Here is a 13,167-nt window from a genome sequence, read left to right on the forward strand (position 1 = left end):
TGCAAAGAGGACCAAGTTGCCGCTTTGCAAATCTGATCAACTGAAACTTCATTCTTAAAAGCCCACGAAGTGGAGACCGATCTAGTAGAATGAGCTGCAATTCTCTGAGACGGGCCTGACCCGACTCCAATTAAGCTTGATGAATCAAAAGTTTCAACCAAGAAGCCAAGGAAATAGCAGAAGTCTTCTGACCTTTCCTAGGACCAGAAAATAAAACAAATAGACTGGAAGTCTTCCTGAAATCTTTAGTAGCTTCCACATAATATTTCAAAGCTCTTACCACATCCAAAGAATGTAAGGATCTTTCCAAAGAATTCTTAGGATTAGGACATAAGGAAGGGACAACAATTTCTCTACTAATGTTGTTAGAATTCACAACCTTAGGTAAAAATTTAAAAGAAGTCCGCAAAACTGCCTTATCCTGATGAAAAATCAGAAAAGGAGACACAAGAAAGAGCAGATAGCTCAGAAACTCTTCTAGCAGAAGAGATGGCCACAAGGAACAACACTTTCCAAGAAAGTAGTTTAATGTCCAAAGAATGCATAGGCTCAAATGGAGGAGCCTGTAAAGCCTTCATAACCAAATTAAGACTCCAAGGAGGAGAAATTGATTTAATGACAGGCTTAATACGAACTAAAGCTTGTACAAAACAGTGAATATCAGGAAGTATAGCAATCTTTCTGTGAAATAAAACAGAAAGAGCGGAGATTTGACCTTTCAAGGAACTTGCAGACAAACCCTTATCCAAACCATCCTGAAGGAACTGTAAAATTCTAGGAATTCTAAAAGAATGCCAGGAGAATTCTCCAAACTCTATAATAAATCTTTCTAGAGACAGATTTACGAGCTTGTAACATAGTATTAATCACCGAGTCAGAGAAACCTCTATGACTTAGAACTAAGCGTTCAATTTCCATACCTTCAAATTTAATAATTTGAGATCCTGATGGAAATATGGACCTTGAGATCGTAGGTCCGGCCGTAACGGAAGTGGCCAAGGCGGGCAACTGGACATCCGAACCAGATCCGCACACCAAAACCTGTGTGGTCATGCTGGAGCCACCAGCAACACTAAAGACTGTTCCATGATGATTTTGGAGATCACTCTTGGAAGGAGAACTAGAGGCGGGAAGATGTATGCAGGATGGTAACACCAAGGAAGTGTCAGTGCATCCACTGCTTCCGCCTGAACATCCCTGGACAGGTATCTGGGAAGTTTCTTGTTTAGATGAGAGGCCATGAGATCTATCTCTGGAAGACCCCACATCTGAACATTCTGAGAAAACACATCTGGATGGAGAGACCACTCCCCTGGATGTAAAGTCTGGCGGCTGAGATAATCCGCCTCCCAATTGTCTACACCTGGGATATGCACCGCAGAGATTAGACAGGAGCTGGATTCCGCCCAAGCAAGTATCCGAGATACTTCTTTCATAGATTGGGGACTGTGAGTCCCACCCTGATGATTGACATAAGCCACAGTTCTCTCTTTAGCAGAGGCCAAGACTGAAGAGCCCTGAGAATTGCACGGAGTTCTAAAATATTTATTGGTACTCTCGCCTCTTGAGATTTCCAAACCCCTTGTGCTGTCAGAGTTCCCCAAACAGCTCCCCAACCTGAAAGACTCGCATCTGTTGAGATCACAGTCCAGGTTGGCCGAACAAAGGAAGCCCTTGAACCAAACGATGGTGATCTATCCACCACGTCAGAGATTGTCGTACATTGGGATTCAAGGATATTCATTGTGATATCTTTGTATAATACCTGCACCATTGATTCAGCATGCAAAGCTGTAGAGGTCTCATGTGAAAACGAGCAAAGGGGATCGCGTCCGATGCTGCAGTCATAAGACCTAAAACTTCCATGCACATAGCCACTGAAGGGAATGACTGAGACTGAAGGTGCCGGCATGTTGCGACCAATTTTAAATGTCTCTTGTCTGTTAGAGACAGAGTCATGGACACTGAATCTATCTGGAAGCCTAAAAAGGTGACCCTTGCTTGAGGAATCAAGAAACTTTTTGGTAAATTGATCTTCCAACCATGTTTCCGAAGAAACAACACTAGTTGATTTGTGTGAGATTCTGCAGTATGTAAAGACTGAGCTAGTACCAAGATATCGTCCAAATAAGGAAACACCGCAATACCCTGTTCTCTGATTACAGATAGTAGGGCACCCAGAATCTTTGAAAAGATTCTTGGAGCTGTTGCTAGGCCAAATGGAAGAGCAGCAAATTGGTAATGCTTGTCTAGAAAAGAGAATCTCAGAAACTGATAGTGTTCTGGATGAATCGGAATATGAAGGTATGCATCCTGCAAGTCTATTGTGGGCATATAATGTCCTTGCTGAACAAAAGGCAGAATAGTCCTTATAGTCACCATCTTGAAAGTTGGTACTCTTACATAACGATTGAAAATTTTTAGATCCAGAACTGGTCTGAATAAATTTTCCTTTCTTTGGTACAATGAATAGGTTTGAATAAAACCCCAAACCTTGTCCCTGAGGAGGAACTGGCATGATTACCCCTGAAGACTCCAGATCTGAAACACACTTCAGAAAAGCCTGAGCTTTTACTGGATTTACAGGGATGCGTGAGAAAAAAATCTTCTCACAGGAGGTCTTACTTTGAATCCTATTCGATACCCCTGAGAGACAATGCTCTGAATCCAATGCTTTTGGACAAATTTTATCCAAATATCCTTGAAAAACCTTAATCTGCCCCCTACCAGCTGAGCTGGAATGAGGGCCACACCTTCATGCGGTCTTAGGGGCAGACTTTGGTTTCCTAAATGGCTTGGATTTATTCCAATTAGAGGAAGGCTTCCAACTGGAAGCAGATTCCTTGGGAGGAGGATTGAGTTTTTGTTCCTTATTTTGACGAAAGGAACGAAAACGGTTAGAAGCCTTAGATTTACCCTTAGGTTTTTTATCCTGAGGCAGAAAAACTCCCTTTCCCCCAGTGACAGTTGAAATAATAGAATCCAACTGAGAACCAAATAAATTATTACCTTGGAAAGAAAGAGATAGTAATCTAGATTTAGATGTCATATCAGCGTTCCAAGATTTAAGCCACAAAGCTCTTCTAGCTAATACAGCTAAAGACATGGATCTAGCATCAATTTTGATAATATCAAAAATGGCATCACAAATAAAATTATTAGCATGTCGCAGTAAGCGAGAAATGCTAGATATGTCAGGATCCAAATCATGTTGCGCTAAATTCTCCAACCAAAAAGTTGAGGCAGCCGCAACATCAGCCAAAGAAATAGCAGGTCTGAGAAGATGACCTGAATATAAATAGGCCTTCCTTATATAGGATTCAAGTTTCCTATCTAAAGGATCCTTAAAGGAAGTACTATCTTCCATAGGAATAGTGGTACGTTTAGCAAGAGTAGAAATAGCCCCATCAACTTTGGGGATTTTTTCCCAAAACTCTATAGATTTTGCTGGTAAAGGATACAATTTTTTAAACCTTGAAGAAGGAATAAAAGAAGTACCTGGCTTATTCCATTCCCTAGAAATCATATCAGAAATAGAATAAGGAATAGGAAAAAACCCCGGGGAAACCACAGGAGGTTTAAAAACAGCATTTAAACGTTTATTAGACTGAACGTCAATAGGACTGGTTACCTCAATATCCAAAGTAATTAACACTTCTTTTAATAAAGAATGCATATACTCTATTTTAAATAAATAAGTAGATTTGTCAGTGTCAATGTCTGAGGAAGGATCTTCTGAATCAGATAGATCCTCATCAGAAGAGGATAAATTATTATGTTGCTGGTCATTTGAAATTTCATCAGCTAAATGAAAAGTTTTAAAAGACCTTTTACGTTTATTAGAAGGTGGAAATGCAGACAAAGCCTTCAGAATAGAATCAGATATAAATTCTTTAAAATTTACAGGTATATCATGTACATTAGAAGTTGAAGGAACTGTAACTGGCAATGTACTATTACTGATGGATACACTATCTGCATGTAAAAGTTTATCATGACAACTATTACAAATGACATTTGGTGGAATAATTTCTACACTTTTACAACAAATGCACTTAGCTTTGGTAGAACCGATGTCAGGCAGCAATGTTCCAGCAGAAACTTCTGAGGCAGGATCAGATTGGGACATCTTGCTCAATGTAAGAGAAAAAACAACATATAAAGCAAAATTATCTATTTCCTTATATGACAGTTTCAGGAATGGGAAAAATGCAAAAGCATAGGCCTCTGATAGAGAAAAAAGCAAGAGGCAAACATCAATGGGGTATTGAAATAATGCAAAAAAATTTGGCGCCAAGTATGACGCACAACGTAACGTAAACTTTTTTGGCACCAAAAATAACCAGAAATGACACACTTGCGTCACTAATGACGCCGCCGTGTGAAAAGGTCTCGGCGTCACGTACGCACCAAAAAAAAAAATTTGCGCCAAGAATGACACAATAAAATTTTGCATTTGACGCACCCGCTGGCCTAATACCCGCAATAGCAAGAAGAAGTCAATTGAAAAAAAGACTAAACCCCAGGTAAGAAATACATTTCTTAAAATGTTTAAATTCCCCAAATATGAAACTGACAGTCTGCTGAAGGAAATACATGAACCTGATTCATGGCAAATATAAGTACAATACATATATTTAGAACTTTATATAAATGCATAAAGTGCCAAACCATAGCTGAGGTGTCTTAAGAAATAAAAAACATACTTACCAAATGACACCCATCCACATATAGCAGATAGCCAAACCAGTACTAAAACAGCTATTAGTAGAGGTAATGGTAAATTGAGAGTATATCGTCGATCTGAAAAGGGAGGTAGGAGATGAATCTCTACGACCGATAACAGAGAACCCATGAAAAAGACCCCCGTTAGAGAAATCATCATATTCAATAGGTGATACTCCCTTCACGTCCCTCTGACATTCGCTGTACTCTGAGAGGAATCGGGCTTCAACAATGCTGAGAAGCGCATATCAACGTAGAAATCTTAGCACAAACTTACTTCACCACCTCCATAGGAGGCAAAGTTTGTAAAACTGAATTGTGGGTGTGGTGAGGGGTGTATTTATAGGCATTTTGAGGTTTGGGAAACTTTGCCCCTCCTGGTAGGATTGTATATCCCATATGTCACTAGCTCATGGACTCTTGCCAATTACATGAAAGAAACAAGTGTCTGAGGAAGGGGCTAAACCCCCGAAGACGTTCACATCTTAGGAAATTATATATATATATATATATATATATATATATATATATATATATATATATACACACACACACACATATATATATATATATATATATATATATATATACACACATACACATCTATACATCTATAAGCAGACACACACACCTATATGAATATATATATATATATATATATATTTTACATTAAGTTAACCAGATATATATAGAAATATATTTTTTATTTTTAAATATATATGTGAATAACATTGGAATGTAAAATATGCGTAACTAGCTTCGGTTGTGCTCTTTAGGACTAATGTGGTGTTAGGTTAGCGCACATTAAGAATTAGTTATCTTAAAGCGCATTATGTAAATATTAAAATATTGGAAAGAAACATAAAATATATATATTATGAGAGAGAGAGAGAGAGAGAGAGAGAGAGAGAGAGAGAGTGAGAGAGAGAGAGTGAGTGAGAGAGAGAGAGAGTGATTGAGTGAGAGAGTGAGAGAGTGTGTTTTGAATAATATATACCTATAAGGCGAACCTTGGAAATATTGCAGGTTCGGTTCCAGACGACCGCAATAAAGCGAATATAGCAATAAAGTGAGTAACACTCATTTTTTGTTTCCCATTGCAAATAAAAGTTATATTTATACTATATTATAGCAGTGCAATAGCAAGTCTAAAAACCATACCTTAAATAAAAAAAAAAACTATATTGCTAATACTGTATTGTTAAAAAAGTGCTAACCATTATCTGAGCCTTCAGTGAGTCATAATCTTTTTGCTGGTGGTGTGAATGTATGTGTATTCATGTGTATTTATGTGTTTATATGTGTATATATACGAAAAAGGGTGTCAAAAGACTTGCTCGACACTGGGTTGCCACAAACCTTCAATTCAATTTAAAAGAGTAATATCTGCGAAGCGCAATAAAGCAAGGTATGCCTGCATATCTATATGAATATTTAATGGTCTAGATAGAGATATATATATTTATTTTTTTAAATACAAAAGAACCTTTTCCCCTATATAAAGAACATTGGAATGTTAAATATTTACAGTAAATAAACAGTAAAACACATTATTAAAAGGAAATTTATTCTTACCTGATAAATTTGTTTCTTTTACGATATGATGAGTCCACAGATTTCATCCTTACTTGTAGGATATTGCCTCCTGGTCAGCAGGAGGAGGCAAAGAGCACCACAGCAGAGCTGTATATATAGCTCCTCCCTTCCCTCTGACTCCATTCATTTGACCGAAGTTAGGAAGAGAAAGGAAAAGCCAAGGCGCAGGGGTGACTGAAGTTTAACAAAATTAAAGACCTGTCTTAGAAAAACAGGGTGGGCCGTGGATTCATCGTATCGTAAAAGAAACAAATTTGTTAGGTAAAAATAAATTTCCTTTTCTTTTGCAAGATACGATGAGTCCACGGATTTCATCCTTACTTGTGTGATACAATACCAAAGCTATAGTACACGGATGAAAAGGGAGGGACAAGACAGGGAACCTAAACGAAAGGCACCACTGCTTGAAGAACTTTCCTCCCAAAAACAGCCTTAGACGAGGCAAAAGTATCAAATTTGTAAAATTTGGAAAAGGGGGGAAGAGACGACCAAGTTGCAGCTTTGCAAATCTGTTCTCATGGGCATTCAAAAATGATACTTCTGTTGGAAGCCACAGCCCTAGTGGAATGAGCCGTAATTCATTCAGGAGACTGCTGTCCAGCAGTCTCATATGCAAAACGGATGATACTCTTCAGCCAAAAAGAAAGAGAGGTAGCCGTAGCTTTCTGACCCCTACGCTTCCCAGAAAACACAACAAACAGGGAAGACGATTGACGAAAATCCTTAGTCGCCTGTAAGTAAAACTTCAAAGCACGGACCACGTCCAAATTATGTAACAGTCTCTCCTTCTTAGAAGAAGGATTAGGACACAAGGAAGGAACAACAATTTCCTGATTAATATTTTTATTTGAAACAACCTTAGGAAGAAAACCAGGTTTGGTACATAACACCACCTGATTCTAGTCAGAGCCTGACAAAAGGATTGAACACCTGGAACATCTGCCAGACGCTTGTGTAACAAAATAGACAAAGCAGAAATCTGTCCCTTTAAGGAACTAGCCGACAACCCTTTCTCCAATCCATCTTGGAGAAAAGACAAAATTCTGGTAATCCTAACCCTACTCCATGAGTAGCCCTTGGATTCGCACCAATAAAGATATTTATGCCATATCTTATGGTAAATTTTTCTAGTAATAGGCATACGTGCCTGAATCAAAGTATCTATGACCGAATCAGAAAACCCTCGCTTAGAGAAATTTAAGTGTTCAATCTCCAAGCAGTTAGCTGCAGAGAAACTAGATTCGGATGATGGAAGGGTCCCTGAATGAGAAGGTCTTTCCTCAATGGAAGCGTCCACGGTGGCTGAGATGACATGTCAACCAGATCGGCATACCAAGTCCTGCGAGGCCACGCAGGAGCGATGAGGATCACCGAAGCCCTCTCCTGTTTGACTCGAGCAATCACCCGGGGAAGGAGAGCAAATGGAGGGAACACATAAGCTAGGCTGAAAGACCAAAGCACTGCCAAGGCATCTATCAGCTCGGCCTGGGGATCCCTGGACCTGGTTCCGTATCTCGAAAGCTTGGCATTTTGACGAGACGCCATAAGATCCAACTCCGGCCTGCCTCATCTGACAATCAGGTTGGCAAATACCTCCGGATGAAGTTCCCATTCTCCCGGATGAAATGTCTGTCTGCTCAGAAAATCCGCTTTCCAGTTTTCCACACCTGGGATGTGGATCGCCAACAGATAACAAGAGTGAGACTCCGCCCACTGAATTATCTTGGCAACTTCTATCATCGCTAAGGAACTCCTTGTTCCTCTCTGATGATTGATGTAAGCTACAGTCGTAATGTTGTCCGACTGGAATCTGATTAATTCGGCCGAAGCCAACTGAGGCCAAGCCTGAAGCGCATTGAAAATCGCTCTCAACTCTAGGATATTGATGGGTGAGTCCATACACCCTGGGCCCTCAGGGAGTTCCAGACTGCTCCCCATCCCAACAGGCTTGCATCCGTTGTCACTATCACCCATGAGGGTCTGCGGAAGCATGTCCCCTGGGATAGATGATCCAGCAACAACCACCATAGAAGAGAGTCTCTTGTCTCCTGATCTAGATTTATTTGAGGAGACAGATTTGTATAATCTCCATTCCACTGTCTGAGCATGTTCAGTTGCAGAGGTCTGAGATGAAACCGAGCAAACGGAATGATGTCCATTGCCGCTACCATCAGTCCAATTACCTCCATGCACTGAGCCACTGACGGCCGAGGATTGGACTGAAGTGCTCGGCATGTGTTCCGAATCTTTCATTTTCTGAACTCCGTCAAAAAGATTTTCATGGATAGAGAGTCGATTAGAGTTCCCAAGAAGGGAACCCTTGTCTGTGGAACTAGCTAACTCTTTTCCAGATTTACCTTCCACCCATGAGTCCTCAGGAAGGATAGAACAATGTTGGTATGAGACTTTGCCAGCTAATAAGACTACGCCTGGATCAGAATATAGTCCAGATAAGGCGCCACTGCAATGCCCCGCGGTCTTAGAACCGCCAGCAGAGACCCCAGAACCTTTGTGAAAATTCTGGGTGCCGTGGCCAGACCGAAAGGCAGAGCCACGAACTGAAAATGTTTATCCAGAAAGGCAAACCTCAGGAACTTGTAATGATCTCTGTGGATAGGAACATGAAGATATGCATCCTTTAAATCCACGGTAGTCATAAATTGACCCTCCTGGATCAATGGAAGAATGGTACGAATAGTTTCCATCTTGAAAGATTGAACTCTGAGAAATTTGTTTAGACTCTTGAGATCCAAGATAAGTCTGAAAGTTTCCTCTTTTTTTGGGAACGACAAACAGATTTGAATAAAACCCCTGTCCCTGTTCCTGAATTGGAACGAGACAAATTACTCCTATGGAGGAGAAGTCTCTTACACAGCGTAAGAACGCCTCTCTCTTTATCTGGTCTACAGACAATCGAGAAAGAAGAAATCTTCCTCTGGGGGAAGAATTTCTGAATTCCAGCTTGTATCCTTGAGACACTATTTCTAATGCCCAGGGATCCTGAACATCTCTTATCTAAACCTGGATGAAGAAAGACAGTCTGCCCCCTACTAGATCCGGTCCCGGATTGGGGGCCAAACCTTCATGCTGACTTGGGAACAGCAGCAGGTTTTTTGGATTGTTTACCCTTGTTCCAAGACTGATTTGGTCTCCAGGTAGATTCGGCTTGCAAATAGTTACCTTCCTGCATAGAAGAAAAGGAAGGGGGTTCCCTTAAAGTTTCGAAAGGCACGAAAATTACTCTGTCTACCCCTCAGTTTGGATTTCTTATGCTGAGGAAGGGAATGACCCTTACCTCCCGTGATCTCAGAAATAATCTCCTTCAAGTCAGGCCCGAACAGGGTCTTCCCCTTGTAAGGAATAGCCAAAAGCTTAGACTTAGATGACACATCCGCAGACCAAGATTTTAACCATAAAGCTCTGCGTGCTAAAATGGAAAATCCTAAACTTTAGCCCCCAATTTGGTAATCTGAAAAGAAGCATCTGTAATAAAAGAATTAGCCAACTTAAGAGCTTTAATTCTATCTTGTTTTTTTTCCAAAGAAGTCTCAGTTTTAAGAGACTCTTCTAAAGCACCAAACCAATAAGCAGCCGCAGTCGTAACGTAACAATACAGGCTGCCGGTTGCAACAGTAATCCCTGATGAACATATTTTTTTTTTTAAGAAGACCCTCCAACTTCTTATCCATAGGGTCAATAAAGGCACAACTATCCTCGATAGGGATAGTAGTTTGTTTAGCCAAGGTTGAAATAGCCCCCTCCACCTTAGGGACCGTCTGCCAAGAATCCCTAATGGCGTCAGCTATAGGGTACATTTTCTTGAAAAAGGGAGAAGGGGAGAATGGAATACCCGGTCTCTCCCATTTCTTAGCAATAATTTCTCAAGTTCTCTTATGAACAGGAAAAACATCAGAATAAGAAGGGACCTCCAAATATCTGTCCAACTTACTCAATTTCTCTGGAGGAACCACAATTGAATCACAGTCATCCAGAGTCACCAAAACCTCCCGTAGCAACAGACGGAGGTGTTCAAGCTTAAATCTGAAAGACATTACATCCGAATCCGTCAGAGGTAAGCCACTTCCTGTGTCAGAAAGTTCACCCTCCGATAAAACCTCCATACCCTCCAATTCAGAGAACTGGGAGGGAACATCAGAGATTGCCATCAAAGCATCAGAAGTTGCATTGACCATGTGGTTATCCTTCCTACTGCATTTGCCTTGGAGCACGGGAAAGGCAGATAACGCCTCAGAAAGAGTAGATGACATAACTGCAGCTATGTCCTGCAGTGTGATAGCAGCAGAAGCCGCCGAGGAACTTGGCGCCGCTTGAGAGGGCGTTAAGGGCTGTAACGCTTGGGGAGAAAGTCGCGGCATACTCTGATTCTCATCAGCAGAACCCTGAGAAACATCCGCTTTTGAAAAACTTTTATTAAAGAAAATCTGCTCTCTAAACTGTAATGCCCTCTCAGTGCATGAGGGACAAAAAGTAACAGGGGGTTCCACATTGGCATTCAAACACATGGAACATGTACGGTCATGAAGATCTTCCATGATAATAAAAAATAAGCAAAAAAACAATATTGGTTGTGGTACCTTCAATTATGTGATGTACTTAAAACACACAGAATATGCAAACCGCCTAATATGACTGTTAAAGAAAACTTCGTAAAAAACAAACAAAACAGAGAGTAACTGTGCCTTTAAAAATAAGTCAAAATTTACTGCCCAGCACTCTGAACAATAATTCTAAACAGAGAGTAACTGTGCATTCCTTATTAATAACAAGCTAACTCTCTGACGTTATGCCAATTCTCTTGTACTAAACAAACAACTTGCACCTTGCCACAGCTCTGCTGCGGCGCCTACCTGCCCCCACAACACAACAACAACGTCCTACTCGTTCAGCAGAGTGCCTAAGACCGCCGGTGTTATCTTTCAACTACGCGGTCTAAGGAAACACCGGAGCCGAGAGCACACTGCCTGTCGGGTCCGAGGAACAACTGAGCGGCTTCTTCCAGCGCGCAAACAATAGGCTTTGCCCTTCATCATGGGCGTATCAATCCGAAACTCCCGGGCGGTCCATTAGAAAAACAAAAATGGAGCCGTCGAAACAGTACACACACATTGTATCAACTAATAAAGATGGATAACCCATATCTGTTATATAAAAAAAATCAAGTTGGGTAATAAAATAAGACCTGTTAACAGTCTCCCGGTCGGTATATAAATGTCAAACCCGTCGGGACTAAGAAACCAAGAGCAGTACACACCAGAGTATAATACTCCAAAAGTCAGATCCCCAGCGTCAGCCCACAGTTCAAAAAAAGCTAGAATCATAAAAAAAAAAAAAAACACAGAAACATTACGGTCTGACCTAACATAGGCACAGAGTAATGAGGGGAGCCCTTGAACACAGACATGTGAAGTTAGAGCCAGTTTATTACCCCTAAGGTCACATAGTAAAAATGAACAGTCTTTTCTGAGTTACTGAGTGTCACAGAAAATAAAGGACTGCACATACCTCAATGCTGAGCGACAGCATGACTTCTCACACTTCAAGAGGTCCTCCTTCTCCTCCAGTAAATCTGTGGGAACAAACTGGGTCTTAGATAATATCTGCTAAGACCATATTCAGCAGGGCAGTACATAGTATGGGAGGCACAGAGAGAATAAAATCCCCCCAGTTCCCATTGCTTAAAAGCCACCTGTAGCTCTACTCTAGAGGTTGACAAGGAATGCGGCTACACCCTATAGTAAAATAGCACTCACTGGTACCATTTTAAAAATAATAAACTCTTGATTGAAGAATCTAAACTAACACCTCACTTTACCTCTTCCTATCACTAGCACAGGCAAAGAGAATGACTGGAGTGGGAGGGAGGGAAGGGAGGAGCTATATATACAGCTCTGCTGTGGTGCTCTTTGCCTCCTCCTGCTGACCAGGAGGCGATATCCAATAAGTAAGGATGAAATCCGTGGACTCATCGTATCTTGTAAAATAAATATTATTATTTAGAGACACACATATATATTATAGCCATTTGCATTCAAATACATGGCCATATACCCTATACCTTTGAACCCTTATAAATATTTTTTATTAATATTTATATGAAATCATTTTTATCAGCTAGTGTATGAAAGAGTGTAAACATGTATTTTAATGTATTTATGTTGTGTTTGGTGTAACTTTTTAATTTTAGCCCTAACATTTTACACAAGGTCTTTAGTCGCGCTAACATGACAAGTGTTAAAGGGATACGAAACCAAATTTTTCCTTTCATGATTCAGATAGAGCAGACAAATTTAAGCAACTTTCTAATTTATTCCTATTATCAATTTTCTTCGTTCTCTTGGTATCTTTATTTGAAAAGTAAGAATGTAAATTTAGAGTCCCACTTTTGGGTAGCACTTGCTGATTGGTGGCTAAATTCCTGCTTTTTCAAATAAAGATAGCAAGAAAAACTGATAATAGGAGTAAATTAGAAAGTTGCTTAAAATTGCCTGCTCTATCTGAATCATGAAAGAAAATTTGGGTTTCATTTTCGTCCAAATTCGATTGCGCTTGAGCGAACATGTTTACCTTCAAATTGTAATACATGAGCAAATTAACGCATGTGTGAAATTTTGCCTCCACACGTCAACTACCCCAATATAGCTTGTAAGGATGGCATAGGTTGACTTTTCTTATAGCTTTAAAAGGGCATTAAAAACACATCTTGCTTTTGTGCTTGTCCCACACTCCCAAAAAGGTATTCTGTAACCTGCAAATGCAGCAAATCAAATAGCTGGTTTAGGCAATTTGCTGGATTTTCAAAATCTAGGTTACACATTTAGCTTTTTT

The 13,167-nt window shown here is 40.3% G+C and overlaps 1 protein-coding gene across 1 annotated transcript in view; it reads right to left on the minus strand.

Annotated features, from left to right (window-relative positions):
• Positions 1–13,167, minus strand: part of ATM (ATM serine/threonine kinase) — a 925,848-nt gene that overhangs the window by 886,693 nt on the left and 25,988 nt on the right. The gene's annotated exons all lie outside the window — the stretch shown is intronic.

Source organism: Bombina bombina, chromosome 3 (assembly GCF_027579735.1).
Source record: "Bombina bombina isolate aBomBom1 chromosome 3, aBomBom1.pri, whole genome shotgun sequence".
In the NCBI taxonomy this organism is placed as follows: domain Eukaryota; kingdom Metazoa; phylum Chordata; class Amphibia; order Anura; family Bombinatoridae; genus Bombina; species Bombina bombina.